Source organism: Dipodomys ordii, unplaced genomic scaffold, assembly GCF_000151885.1.
Source record: "Dipodomys ordii isolate 6190 unplaced genomic scaffold, Dord_2.0 Scaffold233, whole genome shotgun sequence".
Taxonomy (NCBI): domain Eukaryota; kingdom Metazoa; phylum Chordata; class Mammalia; order Rodentia; family Heteromyidae; genus Dipodomys; species Dipodomys ordii.
The window spans coordinates 1,136,128-1,158,727 of NW_012267449.1; the positions used below are offsets into that span (position 1 = coordinate 1,136,128).

General features: G+C 38.7%; 1 protein-coding gene across 4 annotated transcripts in view; it reads left to right on the forward strand.

Annotated features, from left to right (window-relative positions):
* Positions 1-22,600, forward strand: part of Pls3 (plastin 3) — an 85,549-nt gene that overhangs the window by 7,905 nt on the left and 55,044 nt on the right. Inside the window, exon 1 of one of the 4 annotated variants that reach the window (XM_013035963.1) lies at positions 17,434-17,449. The exons of 2 other annotated variants lie outside the window; for them this stretch is intronic. The gene's annotated coding sequence lies outside the window, so the exon portion shown is untranslated. Of the gene's footprint in view, positions 1-17,433; positions 17,471-22,600 lie in introns of those variants that run through there. One more of the 4 variants, XM_013035962.1, reaches the window with a different exon arrangement.

Sequence of the window (22,600 nt, forward strand, 5' to 3'; positions counted from 1 at the left end):
CGAGGCCCTGGGTTCGATTCCTCAGCACCACATAAGCAGAAAGAAAAAAGCCGGAAGTGGCGCTGTGGCTCAAGTGGTAGAGCGCTAGCTTTGAGCTGAAGAGCTGAGGGACAGCGCCCAGGCCCAGAGTTCAGGCCCCATGACCGGACCAAAAAAAAATAAATAAATGGTAGGGCATTATGATAAGATTTGAATGCTCATGTTTTACTCTACATGATAAGCTCTAATTACATTGTGTTGTACTCAGATTTGACATTGTACAATTGACACATGAAAAACTGTATTGTCTTGATGTCTATTGCACCCCTCCACCTATTCTTTTTAGTTATTACATTGAGAACATGTTTTGAGTATTTTGGAAAACTATATGATATACTCTATATTGGATATTTGATCTTTCTTTCTTTTCTTTTTCTTTTCTAATTTTTAGTTTCTTGGACATATAAATTCTCTCCAGATCTTACTAATCCTGCTTCAGTGAACATCCTTAGGGAAAAAAATATGTTGGATCATGCTGGGCCCTGATGGCTCACCCCTGTAATCCTAGATACTTGGGAGGCTGAAATATGCGGATCTCGGTTAAAAGCCAGCCTGGGCAAGGAAATCCATAAGACTTATATTTCCAGTTAACCACTCAATAACTGGAAGTGGAGCTGTGGCTCCGAATGGTAAAGCATTAGCCTTGAGTAAAAGCTCAGGGACAGTGCCCTCTGCCCTGAGTCCAAGCCCCCTGACCAACAACAATAACAACAAAAAATTGGATCATATATGACTGGACTGGCTGGACTGGCTTAGATGAAGTATATGTTTTTGAATCTATCTTGACTTGTTCTAATCTGGTTAACAGGTGCAAATCAGGATGAGATTGAATCAGGTGGGATAGACAATCCTAGGAAGTTTGACTTTGGGAAAGGGAGACAGATTTGTTGTCAAGTAGTTGTTAGATTTCAAATTTCTACAAAAACTCAATTCAAGTATACAAAAATTATTTATGTCTGTAAAAACCGTAGTTCAGTGATTGGTGAGGGGCTTTCTTATTTCAAGCTATTGATCTGCTAAATTACTTTGATATCATTTAATAAACTTTGAGCTAAACTAAAAGTTTTATGTTTCATTCAAATTGCTGGAAAAAAAACTGATACTGCCATTTACTTTGTGCCTATACACTTACTTTGTGCACATACAGCAACTAACATATGCCTTAAAAAAAGTTTTTTATATTTGAATGGTTTGTTATTCACTGAACTCAACCTAAGCTTCTCTCATGTGGCTTCATGGACTTTTCCATGGTATTTCTCTACTTCTGGTTCACCAGCTTCACTAAGGACTGTACTGATCTGGACAGTCCATGGTGACCAGGAAGTGGCATGAAAAATTTATCTTTTGTGCAACATATTCTGACTGTATCCTTTTTTTTGTCCCCTCACTTCCTATACTTCCTCCTCCTCCCCCTTCCCTGTCTTTCCTCTCCTCCCCTCTCTTTCCTCTCTTTTCCTCTTTTCCTAATCTTCCTCCTTGCCCCCCCCTCCTTCTGGGGGGGGGATTTTTTGTATGTGCTTTTTCTTAGCATACATTTTAACATAAAATGTAAGTGGTAGTGGCCTTGCCATTTCAAACCTCTATGGCATCAGGGAGGAATCTTTTTTTTTTTAGTATATATTTTTTATTGTAAAGATACTGTACAGAGGGGTTGCAGTTACATGAGTAAGGTAATGAGTACATTTTCTATCCAGCATTGTTACCTCCTCCTTTGCTTTTCTCCTACGATCCCTTCCCTCCCCACCTCCCCAACTCCTCCCTCCACCCCACCAAAGTTGTAAAGTTCTTTTTCAACATAGTGTCTTCTACATCTCATTGTTACAATGGGTATCCTTATTTCAGCATTTTGTTATTTCTCTTCCCCTCCCCAAATTAGAAAAATATAAAAACAAGATGCAGGGCACCAGAATAAAATACAGTGAAAACAGGGGTTCTGCCAAGGGGGAAGAACATACAAAAGAAACAAAAAAAATCACATAGTACATTATAAATACATTAAAAACAACAGCAAGAAAGAAAAAACTTCTTGTGTCCCTATCTTGGGGTTCATTTCGCTTAGCATAATCTTATATGGTCATATGTACATAGCTTTTGAGCTTTTCTGCTTGTCTTAGACATATACTAATTATTACCGATAAGGGAAACCATGGGACCTATGTTTCTTTGGGCCTGGCTTACTTCACTTAATATAATTTTTTCCAAGTTTTTCCATTTCCTAGCAAATGGGGTGGTGTTATTCTTTCTGATAGAGGCATAGAATTTCAGGGAGGATTCTTAACTCACCCTTACCTCAACTTTTAAATGTATGAAATGGGAGTAATACCACTTTTCAGTGTTATTTCTATAATTAAATATGAGTATTTATAAAGCAACTAAAGGTAGATGTTCAATAAATGTTTCCACTTATCCGTCATTTAATGTCTTTAATTACTCTTGTTAGATCTCTATCCATTTTCCTTTAACCCTTTCTTCCTTGTGTCACCATTGAGAACTCAAAAGAATGCTTTATTTTTAGTTCAAATGACATTGTTGCTTTTTACTGGGAGTATGTGGATGATTTCAGCAGTGTTCTCAGTTTGAGGAGCTTCTTTGCTTAGCTCAGAAACCTGGTTATCATTTATTTTATTATTTTGTGAAGAGATTCCATCGAATACTCTAAAGAACTTGCATTCAAAGGAAAATTGGAAACATGGTTCTTAATAAGTTACAGAAACCATTATAAACTCATTGTGCCTCACAAATACAGCTTAAACAGGATGAAAGGTATAATTTCTGTTGATGCCTGATTTGCTGCTAGGCTGTGTGGATGGTAGTATCAAGTTTTCTAGTGTTTCCACAATAATTGAAATAGTAGTAATGTGAATGGCACAAAGTTTGCTTTTGACAAAAAATATAGAAACAGGCAATACTGATCAGTGAAATCTTTACTTACTGATGAAGAAAGGGGGTTTTGAATTAAATATCTTTTCAAGATGACATGCACCCTTTAGGAATGGATGAATTGAAATCATATTAATGTTTTTGTTTTCTTTTTGCCAGTACTGGAGCTCTGAGCTGCCTTTTTTCAAGGCTTAGTGCTCTACCACTTGAGCCACAGCTCCACTTCCAGCATTGTCTGAGTAATTTATTGGAAATAAGAGTCTCATGGACTTTTCTGCCCAGGCTGGCTTTGAACAGTGACAGCCTCTTGTAGCTAGGATTACAGGTGTGAGAAACCAACCTCGTCATATTAATGTTAAATTTACAATTTCCATTGTGTCCTCTAGTGGACATTTTTTAAAGCAAAGTCCAAGAAATGATGAAGGTTATTGACACATGCAACAAATTTTAAAACAGTTTGTGGATCTCCAGTTTAAAGCTGTAACTGGCCAGTTTTTGCAGTGAAGTTCTAAAATTTATCATCTAAAAATAATTTAAAATTATTTTATAATTTAAAAACAGGCTCATATTGTCCTGAAGTGTAGATGACAAATTATATTGACAGAGTCAGAAAATATAGGCTAGGGGCTGGAGGTGTGGCACAACTGGTAGAGTTCCTGCCTAGCAAGTACAAGGCCCTGAGTTCAATCCCCATATATACATACATACATACATACATATATATATGCTAATATGTATGCTAACCTATGCATTTGATGCCTTATCCTAAATTAAAGTGTTCCAGCTTTAATTGGATCTCAGGAAAAAAAGCAAAACTAGAATAAATTTGGAGGTAGAACTGGCAGGAGGGAAGTACTCCTTGCCAATAGATTTGTATAAGGATGAAGGGAAGTTAAATATGTCAAGTTGAGTAGTTTGAAACATGTATTATTTAAAAGAACACTGTAGTCCATTGACAAATAGAAATAAACTCAGGAAAACTTATTAACTTTGTGCCCAGATTTCTAAATTATATTGAAATAATATTAATTGCACACAGAGTAGTATTCAGCCAAGGAGGTAAGGACTACTGCTGTGAATGGTTTCATCATTCCATGTGAATGGTTTCATCATTTATTTAACTAATAAAAGTTTTTATTGAAATACTATGCACCAGTAGTTCATGTCTATAATCCTAGCTACTCAGGAGGCTGAGATTTTAAAGTCTATGAGACTCTTATCTCCAATTAAGTACCAAAAGCCAGAAGTGGAAGTGTGGCTCAAAAAGAGTTCTAGCCTTGAGCAAAAAGGCACAGACAGAGCCCAAGTCCTGAGTTCAAGTCCCAGTTCTGGCACACAAATGCTACAGTCGAGAATATAAATTTAAATGTGGCTTTTAAAAACAAATAATTTCTAAATTTAAATGTTTTGTTGACAAAGACACTCATTTATAACCCAACATATCAAATCTAAACTAAGACCAAATCACATTTAAACATTGTTATTTCTTTGCAATAATTATTGCATCCTAAAAAAGAGCCCACTATGAGTTAATTTTACTTAAATAGAACATTGCTCAGCATATAAATGAAGGTCAGTAGACACCAGTGTCTTGGAATAAAATAGCCCTTTGGCAAGAAAATGAGCCACACCCCATTTAGTTTTTGCAAAAATAAAATTCTTTCCAGCTTTACCAAATTGTACATGTTGCACACAGCATGTACTTCGGTAATAGTTGATTCTGCAGCTGTGGAAACATCCATGAATGCAGAACTTTTGCCATCACCTGAACATCCAGCTCTCAGACTTTCTTTAGTAGTTTCTTGAGCTTTATCTGAAGCACCAGAAATGGCAAGAAACTAAAGATATAGTTGATGCTTTAATTTCCTGGTTGAACTTCATATTTGTCACTTACACTAAATTGGCTGTAAAACCTGAGATTTTAAATGTGACAGTTTTTTATCTGACAGGAGGGGATCTAAGCAATGTACTGTGTCTGGTATATGTGGTTCTCTTCAAGGGTGGTAATAAATTATTGCCATGTACCACTGGAAAGAGCTGTACTACTAGAGAATGAGGAAATTAACCCCTTTATTCTCCTATGGTTTCTTCACAGTGGGCCAACCCACAGCAGGTCTAAATCTCCATATACATAAGCCATCTTTCCATATGCAGAGGCAATTGGTTCCAGGAACTCCTTGAGTTACCAAGAGTCATGGATGTTTAAGTTCCTTAGGGAACTTAAAACTGGGTAATATTTGCACATGCTCTACTTACATTTTTTCATGTGCTTTGTTTTGTATGCTGTCAAGGATGGAACCCAGAGTCTGCTGGTCACTAAACAGATACTCTTTTTTTTTTCTTTTTGTCAGTCGTGGGGCCTGAACTCTGGGCCTAGGCGCTGTCCCTCAGCTCTTTAGCTCAAGGCTAGCAGTCTACAACTTGAGACACAGTGCCACTTCCAGTTTTCTGAGTGGTTTATTGGAGATAAGAGTCTCAACAGACTTTCCTACCCAGTCTGGCTTTGAACCTCGATCCTCAGATCTCAGCCTCCTGAGTAGCTAGGATTTCAGGTGTAAACTGCCAGCGCCTGGCATGAAATTCTTAACACTGCACTACATTCCCAACCTAACCCTATAGAGTCCAGTCATCTGTAGATTGCTATCTAAATAGTTGGCATGTACTGTATAGTTTGAGGAGTAATGTACCTGTTCATGGTTGTATAGTTTGAGGAGTAATGTACCTGTTCATGGCAGCCAGAGGGTTTTTTTTTCTGAATATATTCTGCTGTTGCTAGAACCTAACCATGAAAGTGGAGTCCTTGGATACAAAAGGCCAAATATATATTTGAAAGAACGAAAAATGAATGATCATGAATCATCCTTTCTGATAAAAATTAATTGACCTTTTCAAGAGCAGGAATATGAGAATGAGGAATTATCCAACAGCCATAGAAAAAAATGACCCCAGTTTGAATTACAGCATCATTGCCCTCAGATCTCCCTACTTCACATCACTATAGCTCCTAATTGCCATTTATCTTCTAGATTCAACACACAAAATTTCCTGGGGTCAGGCACTTTATTGTTATTGTAAATGTTAGAACAAATAACACAGTCCCCCAAAGAAACGAGAGGTACCCCTTAAAGAGAGGAGGCTGGACAGGAAAGTCCGTGAGACTCTTTATCTACACTAAACTACCAAAAACCCAGAAATAGTGCTGTGGTTCAAGAGGTACAGTTGCTAGTATTGTACAAAAGAAGCTCAGGGACAGTGCCGAGGCCTGATTTCAAGCCCCAAGACTGGTACCAAAAAGAGAAGGACATAGAAAGAGAAGAGGACTGGAAGTCACTGCATTTCCTGGTGACCAATTTAGAACTACCTAAATAATTACTTCATTTCTTTCACGAGTCTTTGTTAATTGTCTCCAATATACCTGGCATACTAAGATAAATTAAAAAACGTGTTAACATTTGATGAACTCAAGAGTCAAATCCAGTCACTGATTTTATAGATGAAGCAACTGAGGCCTTAGTATACAGTGTTAAAGGTCATTGGTGAAGGAGGCAGTCTCCATTACTGGAGAACCTGATTTTAGTAATGGACGTAATATACCACTATTCTCTCTGTATGTAAATATTACAACCAGGATCCAAAATTGTTTAGTAGCAGTGCCTCTTCCTCCCTGAATCAGTTTATACTAACTGGTATTTTCTTTCAGCTATTAACAGGATGCCAGGTCATTAACATCTCCATGAAAACTTTCCCAAACTCAGCATCTGACAGCTCTTCTCAAGCTAATGGAAATGCATTAGCAATAGCAGTACAGTGAGTGGGAAACTATTTTTCTAGGTCATAGCTATAATCCGGAGTGCTTGTGCTCTAACAAAACTGAAGCCCTAACACTGATATTAAAGCATTTCCTACATGGTAACATATCCAAAAGATTGGCAAAACTTGAATTCTAATATATTGAAAGTATATATTACGAAGTTTTACCATTCCTTATTTCTTCTAAATTAGATTGTATTATGCTACTAAGAGTCAATTATTTTTAGTGTGTGTGTGTGTGTGTGTGTGTGTGCATGCACATGAATGCACTGATATACTGACTTGAATTCAGGGACTGGCCACTGTCCTTTAGCCATTTCATGCAAGGCTCCATAGCTCCCATTATAGCTTTTTGGTAGTTAATTGGAGATGAGTCTCATGAACTTTACTGCCAGGGCTGACTTGGAACCATGATCCTCACACCTCAGCCTCCTGAGTGCTAGTATTGCAGGTGTAAGTCACCAGTGCTTGGCTCTAAAGTTTTTAAATGAATATATTATATATTCTCAGGCTTTGATTAGTCTACAAAATCAAGTGTTACATTAAAAAATATTTGGTAAATTTTTTTATTAAACAGAACACTTGGAAATTTACTGTCAGGTTAAAAAAAGACTTCTTGGCTAAAAACTGGAGAAACTCTACTTATTGCTTAGGAACGAAGGAAATGAAATATAACGCTTTCATTTCTGTCCTGCTTTCTCAAGATAAAGCTTTTCTAACATTTTTTGTTTAGTGATTTGGAGTGGAAGGTACACAACAGAAAACCTTCTGGTCCTTTTTTTACAAGCCTGTTCATGTTCAAAAGTGGCTTTTATTATAATTAATAAAATATAATTTTTGGCTGATGACAGGAATATGGAATTAAGTGGTTTGATTTACAGAAGACAAATAGGAAAATCACAGTCATATGTACTAGCCTGAGTATAGGCAGCAGAATTATTTTTCTATAGTGAAAACTTCCCTAAGTTATATGGGTGTGTCTGGTAGTTTCATCACAGTGATAAGTTTTCCCCCACTTACTCTAAACTATACTGAGATAATAGCTATAGCAATTGTATTTTGTAATGGAAAAAACATGTAATGGAGAATGTGAAGCCCGGAGTGGTGCCTGATGCCTTTAATCCCAGGCACATAGGCTGAAGCAGTGAGATCCCGTTTGATACCAGCCCTAACTATATAGTGAGATACTGTCTCAAAAAGAAAGAAAATAGTGTGGATTGAAATATAGATCTGTGGTGAAACACTCGCTTAAGCATGTGCTTTGGATTTGGTTCACAGCGCTGTAAATAACAATTACAAAAAGAAGTCTTATAGTACTCATCATAAACAGCCAAATTTTTTGTTTTGTTTTTGCCAGTCCTAGGGCTTGAACTCAGGGCCTGTGCTCAGTCCCTGAGCTTCTTTGTGCTCAAGGCTAGTGCTCTACCACTTGAGCCACAATGCTACTTCTGGCTTTTTACAGAGTAGATTATTGGAGATCAGAGTCTCACAAACTGGAGCTCCAGTGGCGCAATCCGCAGTACTTATAAGAGTCTCACAGTCGGCCCCAGTGGCTCTTGCCTGTAACCCTAGTTACTCAGGAGGCTGAGATCTGAGGATCGCAGTTCAAAGCCAGCCCAGGCAGGAAAGTCCGTGAGACTCTTATCTCCAATAAACCACCAGAAAACCGGAAGTGGTGCTGTAGCTCAAGTGGTAGAGCGCTGCACTTGAGCTGAAGAGCTAAGGGACAGTGCTCAGGCCCAGAGTTCAAACCCCACGACCAACAACAACAACAAAACAGAGTCTCACAAACTTTCTGCCCAGCCTGGTTTCGAACTCCAGTCCCCAGATGTCAGCCTCTTGAGTAGCTAGGATTACAGGGTTGAGCCATCAGCCCCTGGCTCAACCAAGTATATGTGTGTGTGTGTGTGTGTGTGTGTGTGTGTGTGTGTGTGTGTGTGTGTGTATACACATATGTATATATTTGCATTTTTTGTCATTTGTGGGGCTTTAACTCAGGGCCTGGGCGCTGTCCCTAAGCTCTTTTGCTCAGGCTAGAGCTCTACCACTTTGAGCCACAGCTCCGCTTCCTGTTTTTGAGTGGTTGATTGGAGATGAGTTTCAGGAAGACTTTGCTACCTGGGCTGGCTTCAAACCATGATCCTTAAATCTCAGGCTGCTGAGTAATGAGGATTATAGGTGTGAGCCACCAGTGGCACCTGGATTTATTTGCATTTTTATAGTTACTTTATTTTATTATATTTTCTTTTGGCAGAGTTGGGGGCATGGAACCCGGAGACTTGCATGTGCTAGGCAAATACTCCATCACTAAGCAAACCTCCATCTCTTTATTTTGCCTTTTGCAAGCTTATTCTCCTCCTCCTCCTCTTCTTCCTCCTCCTCTTCCTCCTCCTCCTCCTCCTTCCCTTCCTCCTTCTCCTCCTCCTCCTTCCCTTCTTCCTCCTCCTCCTCCTCCTCCCTTTTCTAAGTACTAGGATTTGAGCTCATGGGCCTTGTGCTTGGTTAGGCAGGTGCTAATCACTTGATCTACTACACTTTTCTCTTTTTGGATAAGCGCTCCTGATTTTGCCTAGGGATCTGCCTCTGACACTGATTCTTTTCACTAGGCCTCCTAGTAGCTGAAATAACCTGATTTGTTTGATAAGATGGAGTCTTTTTTTGTTTTGCCCTGGCCTGACGTTGAACTGTAATCCTCCTGATGTCTATCTCCCAAATATCTAGGATCTAGGATTATAGTTTGAGACCATATTCAGCCTGTAACTCATCCTTTTTTGGCAATTCAGTACTATAGTTTGAACTCAGGGATTGACACTTGATAAGTTGGTACTCTACCACTTGAGCCATGCCTGCAGCCTCTTCTTTTTGCTTTGCTTGTTTGTGAGAGAGGCTCTAGATTAGACTATGAACATCCTATTATAGTCCCTACAGTTGCTGAATGGAAAACATGCACCAAGATGCTCAACCTTTTCTGTGGAGATAGAATCTTGTGAACTTGTTTGCCTGCTGGAACCTCAGTCTTCCTGACACTAGCCTCCCAAGTAGCTGGGATTATAGATGTGAGTCGCTAGTGCCTAGCTATAAATTCATTCTTGAAAGCAGTGAGTTCTCAGAGCCTGTGAACCTGGAACCATCTATCCCATCTGAAGAAATGGGCTAAAGACTTTATTTAGCCAATTTCTGACATGAAAAGCTGGAATTGGGAAGAGGTCAGTTACTCCTGCATGGACGACTTTTTGCTATTTTGTGATTTTTTTTTTTGCTTTTTTTGTGATTTTTAGCATGTGAAGACCACAAAATCCCTTTGACTAGTGGCAAAACTCATTTTAATCACTCCTTTCAGTTGTACCAAGTTGCCAAAGAAAATATCAACTGAGCAAGACTCATCAATTACAGCCCAGCAAGCCTAGTGTATGTTTATGCATGCTACTCTATCCTCAAAGAAATACAATGAGGCATATCAGCAAAACTAAAATAAGTAAAATTTGTAAGGCCTTCCCCCTACATTTGAATGGTAAGGTCATATAACCACTTTTTAGGAGGCCAAGATATTTTTGCAGCCAATCTTAAGGATAAATCTACATTGTGTTCAAGACTCTGTGTTGGGCCAAATTTAACAATGACCATTATGTGTAGAAAATAGCAACCATTGTTGCTGAACTAAACTCTCTGGAGATTTAACAAAAGTGAATTAAGCTAACAAAACCTTCATGGCTGCATAACCAAATAAATTGGCCAGAGAATTGGGTTAGAAATAGGACAGTAGAATTGATGAATTAATTATACCTGGTGAAGCAATCCTGAACTCTGTATAAAGCTGCTTGTCAGAATGAGTAGTTCCCAGAGTGTGCATACAGTTTTGGATTTCTCAAAGAGAAATTTTTGTGGAAGCCCCTAATAAATATTCAGGAGATGTGAAGATGTATAGCCAACCCCCACTGAAGAGGAGTGAATTTGTTTAGTGTTTCCAGCATGTGTATATATTTGCAAGAATTCCATGGAGAAGTGGACGCCTTAGTAAGGTTCTTGAACTGAATATTGGCAATCTTCAGGATGTTTTACTAGAAAATCAGGCAATAATTTTTCTTTATGAACTTGGAGTAACAGCGGAAGTCAGAAAACATTTTCACATGCAAATGGATCTGAAGCACCTCCTGGCTGCATTTAACACTTTGAGGTGATGGCAGCATCTGGTAACAAGCAGAAACCTGAGCTTCACATTACAGCTTGTTGGAGTTAGTTATTTAAAGGGGGGCTTTTCTATGTCTTCCAGAGAACTGACAAGGTTAATCTTGGACTATGGCAAGCCCACAGGAAATGCTAAAGTGGCCCTTTCTTTTGAAGGTTGCCGTTGTTGTTCTTCATGAGGTGAAATACTAGTCATTTTAAAGTTTGGAAACCAAAGTAGTAGTATATTGACAGCTAAATAAGATTAGTTTTCCTTTCCTTTTTTTGTGGGGCAAGTTTCATTTGTAGAGTACTTAATTTTGTGCCAAGAATTATCTTAAATGCTAAAAATACATGGCTAGAGGAAACAAAATCACTGCCCTTATATAATGTGATAAATCTTTAAGCGGTAGAGGATTTTAAACCCTTTTAGTGCTATCATTCAGCTAAAAACCTTCATTGAAAGAGTCTTGAGAAGTCTCACAATTTTATATGATTTCAATGGGGACAAATCAGACAAGCTCTAGTGGCCCATGTCTGTAATCCTAGCTACTCAAGAGGCTGAGATCTGAGGGTTGTGGTTCAAATCCAGCCGAGGCAGGAACACCCATGAGACCCTTATGGTCAATTAACCACTAAATAGCTGAAAGTGAAGTTGTGGCTGAGATGATAAAGCGCTAGGCTTTAACACAAAAGCTCAGGGACATTGCCTAGCTCCAGTGCCAGCACCTCCCCTCCTTCAAAAAAAAATAGGGACACAGACTGGAAAGGTGGCTTAGTGGCAGAGTGCTTGCCTAGCATGCATGATGCCCTGGCGATTCCTCAGCACCACATAAGCACAAAAAGCTGGAAGTGGTGCTGTGGCTCAAGTGGTAGAGTGCTAGCCTTGAGCTGAAGAGCTGAGGGACAGTGTACAGGCCCAGAGTTCAGGCCCTACAACCAGAAAAAAAAAGCCCAGGGACAGTTTCCAGGCCCTGAGTTCAAGCCCCAGGACTGGCAAAAAAAATAGGGACAAATGAACAAATTGTATGTAATGCTGAGCAAGAAGCTAGAAGCTTATCATATTTTCTTCCTTCTTATATTTTGTGAATCAATGTTGATGCTTAGACTGCTTGAGTGGGTGAGAAATCTTTTCAGTTTAACTTTTGGATTTATCTTTAGAATAGGATGAGTTTCTATGGAGGTGTGGAGGGGACATGGAGTCCAGACTAATGCAAAATCACAGACATTGGTAAATGGACCTTCTGTCATGTGAAGAATGGTAAAAATCCTTAAATGTATTTCATGCTCACCATGGAAAATATGGGCATATGGCTTGGTTATTTTTGCCTGTGTGAGTAGTACAAGAGCTGACTCAAAGGAGATGACATAGAGGTTCCTACCCTAAAGTGAAATCCAATGATGGGCTGTGGTGGAAAAATAATGTGGTCATAGCCGTATTTGCTCACATCTCTTAATTCATTTCCTTTTATAGAGGAGAAACCAAAGAAAGCCTCACTACTTTATTTTTTGTTACCATTTTTATATTATTCTTGCTCAGACCATTTACCCCCATTTCTTAAAATTCCATTATAATGAATTGCAGCTCACTTGGCTCAAACTGTGCCTTTTGATAGTCCAAGGATCTGGTAGGATGGTCATTGTGAAAGAATCATGCCCATTTCAAGGAGTTAGTATCACTAATCCATGTTCATGACATGAACATCTATGGACACACCCACTTCGAGTAGGGGGAAAGGCATGTTTTCATAGTTCTGTGTCCTTATATCATCAAATCATGCCTTTTGTAAACCATGCTCAACCAGTATTTATCTGTTGGATGAGTATGAGCCAGGAAATTTGGCTTTGCTTTCCAAAATAAAGAATACTTTCATAGAGATTTTAAAAGCTTTTATAGAAATGTTCAAAAATATATAAAGTAAAATACTTTAATGAAGCTCCTAGTTTTCTGTGTGTCTGTGTGTCTATGTATGTATGTATACTTTCACTTTCAAACCCATTCTCTGCTGCTTTTTAAAGAAAAGGGAAATCTTGCTGCTTATCAAAGAAAAATTTTATTTGCTATATATATAAGCTGTATATAAAGTCATTTTGTAACAGACTTTACTGTGTGCCTATCCTGGGGATTAAATTCAGGGCCTGGCCTCTGTCCTGGAGCTTCTTTTGTTCAAGGTTAACACTCTACCACTTGAGCCACAGCTCCACTTCCAGATTTTTGCTGATTAATTGAGACAATACTCTCAAAGACTTTCCTGGCTTGGCTGTCTGAATCACAATCCTTAGATCTCATCCTCCTGATTAGAGTTTTTTTCCTTGTTGTATCTCTTCCTTTCCTCCCCTCTCCTTTTCCTTTTCTCTTCTCCCCTCTGCACATTCCTGCTCCTTTATCATTTCTTTTTTTTTTTTTTTGTGCTGGTCCTGTGGTTTGATACTCAGGGCCGGGGCACTGTCCCTGAGATTTTGTGCTCAGGATTAGCATTCTACCACTTTGAGCCACATCTTTACTTCTGATTTTCTGGTAGTTTATTGGTGATAAGAGTCTTAAGGACTTTCTTGCTGGAGCTGGTTTTGAACTGCAGTCCTCAGATCTCAATCTCCTGAGGAGCTAAGATTATAGGCATGAGCCACTGGCACTCTGCTATCCCTTCATTTTTTGAATGAGAGAACTTTAGAATAGAAAGGTGTAGAACAGAGCTGGGAAGGTGGCTCAGTGGTAGAGTGCTTGCCTTGCATCCATGAGCTCCTAGGTTTGATTCCTCAGTACCCGCACAAAAAGCCGGAAGTGGTGCTGTAGCTCAAGTGGTAGAGTGCTAGCCGTGAACTAAAGAGCTGAGGGACAGTGTCGTGGGGTGCTGAGAGCTCTTTTGCTCGAGGATAGTGCTTTACCACTTTGAACCATAGCGCCACTTGCAGTTTTTGAGTGGTTAACTGCAGAGTTTCATGGCGACTTTTCTGCCTGGACTGGCAGAAAACTGTGATCCTCAGGTCTCAAGCCTCATGAATAACTAGGATTACAGGCATGAACTTTCTTTTAGGAAATACCTATCCAGCATTTAAAGTAAAAGGTGCCCTTTTGCTCTCTGTTTTTAATTAATTTTTCTTTACTTTTGTAATTCTCAGGATGGATTCTAGGGCTTCTTTCATGTGAAACATGTACACCTCTTAGGATAAAATGGAAAGGCACACACCCAAAACCTCCCATGATAGATTTATATATGGATCAGTGTAACATGTAGTTAGAATACAAAATCTAGACTTAGTATTTTTTTAGGGTTTATCCAACTTTTAATGCTATATATACTTTTCCCATATGAACTACATCCTCAGACTCAAAATGTAAGCATTCAGAAGAATAGCCATCTTTAGAACTTAGACTACATAGATGTTGCTCAGTTGGAAACAATATCCATTGAAATCAATGAAGAAACTTTAAAAATCTACAAATTGATGTTGACAGATTTTCCTCTGATCAAAGATCAGTCTTTAGCCAAGGACCAGTGGCTCATTCCTTGTAGTCCTAGCTACTCAGTAGGCTGAGATTTGAGGATTGAAGTTTGAAGCCAGCCTGGACAGGAAACTCCATGAGAGACTTATTTCCAGTTATTCACCAATAGCTGAAAGTGGAACTGTGGCTGAAATAGTAGAGCACTAGACTTGAGCAATAAAGCTTAGTGACAGTGCCCGGGCCCTGAGTTCAAGCCCAATAACTGGCATATACACACACAAAAAGATTAGCCTTCGAGGCCAGAAAATGGTGGTTCAAGCCTGTAATCCTAGCTACTCAGGCAGCTGAGATATTTTGGAGCCAGCCCACACAAACAAATCTGAGAGACTCTTTAGGTAACCAACAGAAAAAAACAGAACTGGAGTAATGGCAACAGATAGAACCCTGTCTGTAAGCAGAAAAGTCAAACAAGAGCCAGAAGCCCTGAGTTCAAGCCCTGTTAGCAGCGTGTGAGCATGTGCGCATGCATGCGTGCACACACACGCACACACACACACACACACACGTGTGCACACACAGACACCAGACACACCAAGGTTAGCCTGTGAGTTTGGAAAGCTTTATCTTCAGACAGGCTGCAGGCAGACAGTGCTGGGACTTGTTTTTAAAATGAAGAAATTGAGAACATCAAAGAGTCTCCATTGGCATAGTGAGTCAAAAGCAAAGACAGATGGAAAAATGTGTCCTTTGGCTTCTGCTGTGTTCTTTTCGTTCTGCATCGTGGAGCTTTGTGATATCTCATGCAGATATTGAGATGGATGTGATAAATGAAAGTGCTGTATGTGGTCAGTGATGAACATAAAAGAACATGGTCTGCCTCTTAATGAGAACTGTTCAGTTTTATCCTCTTTATGACTGAATGCGCTATTACTTTATTATGCTGGAAGTCAGTGATCATAAGATCACCTGTTTTTATGATCACCTGATTTTGTGTTATTTAAAGGTCTGGAGTCTAATGATTCTCTCACTTTCATTCTCCTGAGGTAAGTTGAGCAGGTTGTAGTGTGCATATTTAGGTGTTATTTCTGCAGTAGTTCTTGGGTTTGAATTTGGAGCTTCATGCTCTCCGTGTTTTTTAATTTTTTTTCACTCAAGGCTGCTGCTCTACCACTTGAACAATACCTCCACTTCTGGCTTTTTTTCTGGTTAATTGGAGATAACCATGTCTCATGATCTTTTCTGCTCAGGTTGTCTTTAAATCACAACCCTCAGACCTTAGCCTCCTGAGTAGCTGGGATTACAGGCATGAGCCACTGTCTCCTGGCCTTTTTTGTTCATTTGTTTATGCCAGTACTGCAGCTTGAACTCAGGATCTCACATTCTTGCTTAGCTTGTTTGCTCTTTTGCTCAAGGCTGGCACTCTGCCACTTGATCCACAGCTCCATTTCTGGCTTTTGGGGGGAGTTAATTGAGTCTTATGGACCACCTGGGCAAGCTTCAAATCTCGATCCTCTGATAACAGTTTTCTGAGTAGCTAAGATTACAGATGCGAGCCACCAGTACCTGGCTCAGTTATTATTAATTTGCACTGTGTTAGTAAAGAAGTGGTATTCTGAACCTAGCCCAGTACTACTATTGATTTTTTTCTGTTCTTTCCCATAAATGGTACTCACAACTAACCAATTGTTTAATTTAGGAGTTTACTGATTAGATTGTCAAAGCAGTTTAAAAGCAAATTTTAATAAGAAGAGCAGTTATAGCCAGTGCTAATGGCTCATGCCTGTAACCCTAGCTACTTAAGAAGTTGAGATATGAGGATCAGGGTTCAAAGCCAGGCCAGGCAGGAAAATTCATGAGACTCTTATCTCCAGAAAACTGGAAGTGGAGCTGTGGCTTAAAGTGGTAGAGCACTAGCCTTGAGCACAAAAGCTCAAGTACAGTGCTCAGGGTCTGAGTTCAAGCTCCATGACTGACAAAAAAAAAAGAAGAGTAGTTATCACTTACCATATACAGGTTCTGATGTAAATTGATGGTATATAGTAGATCACTAAAGCTTTCTAATAATGTATAAAATATTTGCTGTTATATGGAGTATAGTTATCATTATTACTATTGTTTGCAGTGTCCTAGATACTATCCAGGGTCTCATCCATGCTAGGTAAGTATTGTTCCACTGAACCACAATTCTGACTCACCCTGGATAAGAAAAAGAAGCAATAGAATTGAAGCAACTTATCCAAAGACACATAGAACCTAGTATATTGTGAAGCCAGGTTGTGAACCCAACTGTGTCCCTATATTTTTTTCTTTAACTAGAACACACTGTTTTAGTAGAAAATGACTTAGTTTATTGTGCTGGTAGAAATTTACTTCTTTTTTATATGGGTGGGATTTATTATTTTTTCATTATTGTAAAGGTGATATACAAAGGAGTTAGTTATATGTCACGTAAACAGAACATTTCATTTTGGACAATGTCACCCCTTCCTTCCCTCTCTCCCAACTTTCCCCTTGAAGTGTATTTCTTAAAGATAAGAGCTTATATATCAACAGAAAGGAAAAAAGTATATAATGTAAATAAAGATTTCCTCAACTAGACTTTGGACTACAAATATTATGTGTGGGTCAAAATGAATAATAGAGAACATAGTGATCTGAGACAGATAATTTGCCTTTCTGAATAATGTACTTGACTATGGATGGGTGACTTCCGACCCTGGGGAGAAGTTGTTCCATGCATTCTAAAATAAGCAGGTTACTTGGCTACTGCTCAAACTCTAAATAGGTATATAGGTTGTAGCTATTTGACCTGAACCAACTTTTAAATTCCTTCGAGTCCATGTAGGGTTTGAAAAATGGAGCTGGAATAAAGTTTTCTCTCAATGTTGTATGTGATTTAGAATTTATTAAATCCCTAGCAAAGGAGTGCAAGACAGACAGGAAGAGGATTTGTAAGTATTGTATCATTCTTTTGTCAGGGTGTTCTGTTTTGCTAGCAGGAAGTGTTGTGACTTGTTCTCTAAAGATGCAATTGTAAGAAGAATGTTGGGTTTCCAGATTTCAAGTTCTGGGCGTGGAGAAGGTTCTATTAGTCCAGCGAGAAAGAAACAGGTTTGTTCCTGTCGCAGAAGGGTAACTATTTTAATATTATTTTGTTAGGCTCTAACTTTTAGATTATTAAATATTTAAGCTGACGTTGAATTGTATGTTGATAAGCTTAATTCCTATTATTTATTTGGGTAAACATTTGGAGTGACCTTCTAAATGTTATTCATCCAAGTAGAATCAAATTTGTTTTATGAGAAAATACTTGAAGTTTTAAATTAACCTGTTCAGTGTATGTTCTGGTTTTTTTCTCCTTTATTTTGGAAATGCTTTTTAAAAAATGATTTCAATGTCCTACTTGCATAGCCGTACTTACCAAGTTAGATACTCCAAGGTTTAAGTGATAGAAATTATTGATGTTTAGAGAGAGGAGGAAGAGAAGGCAGGATTTCAGAAGCCTTTGATATTTGTTGAATATGTTTTTAAGTTTTGTGACAGAAATAGAGGTGGCTGTCCTGATGCAACATGTCATGATTACATTAGTTTTTCTGCTCTTACACAGTAACTTATGTCAAACAGCTGTCCTGATGTTAATAATTTACAAAATACAAGAAAGTCAGTGGTGATGACATTTAGGTGACATTCCTGTGATAAGGCTATGACAATGACTTCCACTGCTCATTGATCTTCCACTGCTCTATTGTACAAAGTAGATAACTAGATGTTTTAGTTCTCCAGATTTTTGTCAGCACAAAATAAGTATTGCTAGTTCACAGAATAAGTCCTGAATTCTGAGTTAAATGTTACTTCAGATTAGTTTTCCTTTTCTTTTCCTTCCTTTCCTTCCTTTCTCTCTCTCTCTTTCTTTCTTTCTTTTTTTGTGCCAGTCCTGGGACTTGGACTTAGGACCTGGGTACTGTCCCTGAGAATTTTTTTTGGTGGAGGGCTCAAGGCTAGTACTCTACTACTTGAGACCCAGCTCTACTCCTGCTCTTTTTTTTTTTTTGTAGTTAATTGGAGATAGGAATCTCATACTTTTCTGCCAGGCTGGCTTTAAACTGCCACCCTGAGATCTTGATTTTTTCCTGAGTAGCTAGAATTACAGGCATGAACCACCAGTGTCCAGCCTCAGATTAGTATTCCAACACCAGCATAAATGGGTGAAATATAAAATACAAGAATCTGGTGCTTTCAATTAACAAGTACAATATCTGAGAGCACATTCAGTGACAAATATGATCTTTCTGCTTAGCTCAAATTACTACCTGAATCCTTATTACTGAGTTGTAGATAGTAATATTCTATAGTATTTTTCTTTTGAGTTGAAGCTTACTGAGTAGTCTGAAGTTGTGTATGCTTGTGTGAATGTGCATGTGTGTGCATGCACATGTGCCCCCCCATACACCCTATACCCAAATATTGCTCTTGGCTCCTCAAACAAATACGTTAATTTTTTTGAAAATACCCCTTAGGTGTTAAAGTTAACTCATTTCATTAGCAGCAGCTTTGTTTTCCCGTAATTTATTCAGATTTATTTTGTATGGTATAGAAATTTGCTTGGGAAATACAGGAGGAATTATAGCTTTTAAAAAGAAGTATGTCCTATTTCAATCCCTTAGCTTGGTAAAAATAGGAGAAGGGGTATGATTTGCTTGTGCTATTCAGTTTGACATATTTACTTCATTATTAAGACATTAAGTACCTCCAAACTTTAGTATGACAAACATTTAAAGAATTTCTTCAATGTAAGTTAAATTGAGTATTTCTATTATTGGGTTCTATTAATAGGTTTATTTTAAGTAGCTATTGCTTTTAGATCTTATCTTTGTTTATGAAATTCAAAAAGAGGAAAGCAAACTTTTACTTAAAATGGAAGTATTGGATACTGCTCCAGGAAGTGACACAGGATTCACCACCCGTCGGTCAGAGTGACTCATAAGTATTGGTACTGGGGGAAAAAATCAATTAGAATCTAGCCAGAACTATTCTGGCATAGAATAGAGGTATTTCCAAAAAAAAGAATTCATTTCTTAATAGCTCTGAAGGAGTAAAGTCATGAAGTGTCTTCAGTGTACCTTGAAATATTCCAATTAGAGAGAGGAGAGGAGAGGAGAGGGAACCCAAAGAGAATAAATCAAGCAGTTGTGGGTAAATCCTGCTAATTGTGGAATCAGAAATGGGTTCATGGGTGTTGGTTGAACTATTTTTTCTTACTTTTGTATGTATTGAAAGGGCTCAAAATGTAGAAGTATAACTTTAGCTTGAATAAATTCACATTTATTTGTAAGTGTTAACTTTTATCTACAAATTGCAGGCCTGTTGCAACATGATCCATGCATAGTGTGGATTATTGTAAAGGTGAAATGAAATGTACTGCATGTATGCCAGAATTACTGCCAATAAGAATGCTTCTAAACAAACTCTCTGTTTGACTTTCAGCTAAATTCAAACAACAGGTTGCAGATATCTTAGAGTTTTGTAATATCTTGAAGTATTAAATGAGAGTAGTTGGGTAAAGCATGATAACAGGTCAATTGCATGTGAAGAATGTAAGAACGTTAGATTGGGTGAGAGCTTTCCCTTAACTATGTAGATGGGTCTCTGGTTTATTTATATTTTCTCTTTTCTTCCTTTCTTTCTTTCTTCCTTCCTTCCTTTCTTTCTTTCTTTCTTTTTTTTTCTTTCTTTCTTTCTATTTTCTTTCTCCTTCCTTCCTTCCTTTTCCTCCCTCCTTCCTTCCCTCCCTCCCTCCCTCTCTCTCCTTCCCTTTTCCCTTTCCTTCCCTTCCCTTTTCCCTTCCCTTTTCCCTTCCCTTCCCCCTTCCCTTCCCCCTTCCCTTCCCTTCCCCCTTCTCTTTTCTTTCCTTTCCTTTCCTTCTCTTCCCTTCCCTTCCCCCTTTTCTTCCCTTCTCTTCACCCTTCCCCCTTCCTCCTTCCCCCTTCTCTTCTCTTCTCTCTGGGATTGGGAATTTAAGGCATTGGGCATGCTAAGCAAGCATAAACTACACCTCTAGCCTTGTATATGTTTATTTGAGACAGGGGTGTGCCATGTAGCCTAGGCTGAACTGGAACATGTGATCCTCCTACCCTGGCCTCCTGAGTGTGGGGATTATGGAGGTCTGCTTCAGCACACCTGGCTCTTATTTCTCAATCCATATGAGCTAACTATATAGGCTGCCTCATGAGTAGGCCTGCACTTACCCTATTCATCCCCATCAGTATTTGTTTTTCTGACAGTACTGGGGATTAAACTGAGGGCCTCCCACTTGCTAGGTAAGTAAGTGCTTTACCACTTGAACCATATCCCCAGTCCCTCTTTTTTTGCACTGGTTCTTTCCTCTCTCCCTCTCTCCCTTTCCCTTTCCCCCCTCTTTCTGCTGGTGTTGGGGCTTGAAATCAGGACCTGGGTGCTGTCCCTGAGATTCTTTTGCTCAAGGCTAACATTCTACCACTTGAGCCACAGTGTTACTTCTGGCCTTTTCTGAGTAGTTTATTAGACTTCCTGCCCAGGGTGGCTTTGAACCTCATTCCTCAGATCTCAAGCTCCTGAGTAGCTAGGATTGTAGGTGTGAGCCACCAGTGCCTGGCTTGAATAGTCCCCTTTCGACCGCCCCCCCCCAAAAAAAAGCTCAGGAACAAAACCCAGGCTCTGAGAGTCAAGACACAAAACTTAAATAAATAAATAATAACACAAAGGGAAAACTGATTTTTTTTTGTATCAGAGAAGTACAAGATGGCTAAAATAGCTTTTTAGTTTACCTTACATATGTTCCTGAAGTCTTACACAATTCTGACATGATATATTTTCACATTTATATTGTTTTAGTCAAAATCTATTGTAAAAGTACAGTATCAGTGCAAACAGTTTTTAAAAAGAAAATGCTGTCAGTGTTCTTGATTGTGGTTAAATATACCCGCTCTTTAGTTTTACAATTTGTGACCAAAGTATCATGAAAATTTTCCAGATCTAGGCCTGAAAAATATCCTTGTAATAAGCAAAATCTGCTGTACATGGTAAATATTGGACTCTTAGAAGTTTCCCTCTGCATTGACTCCAGTAAGCAATTTTACTTTTTCTGTGCCCATACTGGGGCCTGAACTCAAGGACTTGGGCTCTCCCTTACCTTTTTCTGCTCAAGGTTGATACTATGTGTTGAGCCACAACTTCACTTTGGGCTTTTTAAAATCTAGTTAATTGGATTTGTTTTCCAGGGCTGGCTTTGAACCACAATCCTCAGAGCTCAGCCTCTTGAGTAACTAGTATTATAGGGATGAGCTACCAGCAGCTGGCTCAACAGGCCATTTTTCATCATGCTCATCTGCCATAAGTGAACAGTAAGTTGTTCCTTCTTTTTTTTAAATTTTATTTTATTTTATTTGTGAACATACTGTACAGAGGGGTTACAATTGCATGGGCAGGATAATGCGTACATTTCTTACCAAGCATTGCAGCCTCCTCCTTTGTTTACCCTTCACATCACTTCCCAGCCTTCCCCCTCCCCCCCACAATCCCAATCCTTCTCCTTTCCCCCTCTCTCCCGCCCCCCCCCAAGTTGTTCCTTCTAGTTTAACCTTTCTTAGATTTTCAGAACTAAAACCTAGACAGAGGGAAAGACTTTTGGAATTCCACTGCCTTCTTTTGATTCTCAAAGCGTGAAATGATGATACATACACCCTGTTAAACTATGGCAATTATGGCATTACCGAAATTCTATAAAAGTTTTCTTTAAAAAGGCAAACAAAACTTCTTTTCTCCCTTAAGCAAGTCCTGTAAGAGAAAGAGTCCTAAACTAAAAGGTAAATCGTATAGATACATGAATGTTTGGTTAGACTTAGAGTGAGACCAAGTTGTTAGCATTGGTACAGTGGGTGTGGCTGTTCACAGCACTTAGCATTCAAGAGGCTGAAATTAAGATGTGTGGAGTACAGGAATGATTTGCTTCAAGAAAAACATTGACATGCTTCTTTCTTTTTGGTGTGTGTGTTTCTTTTCTGGTGTGCAAGATTGAACCCAGGGCTTCTCTCTACCATTGAGCTAAACCCACAGGCTCCACATGAGCTGTTTTACCTTCAGAAAGAACACTTACAATTCTGTTGTCCACATTCTGCATGTTTTGTAGAATTACAGGTTTTATTATTTCAGCTAAGATTTAAGTAAATATTTCTTACTTTATACTTTAAGTAATGGAATATTACTTAATATTAGCTAGAATGGTCC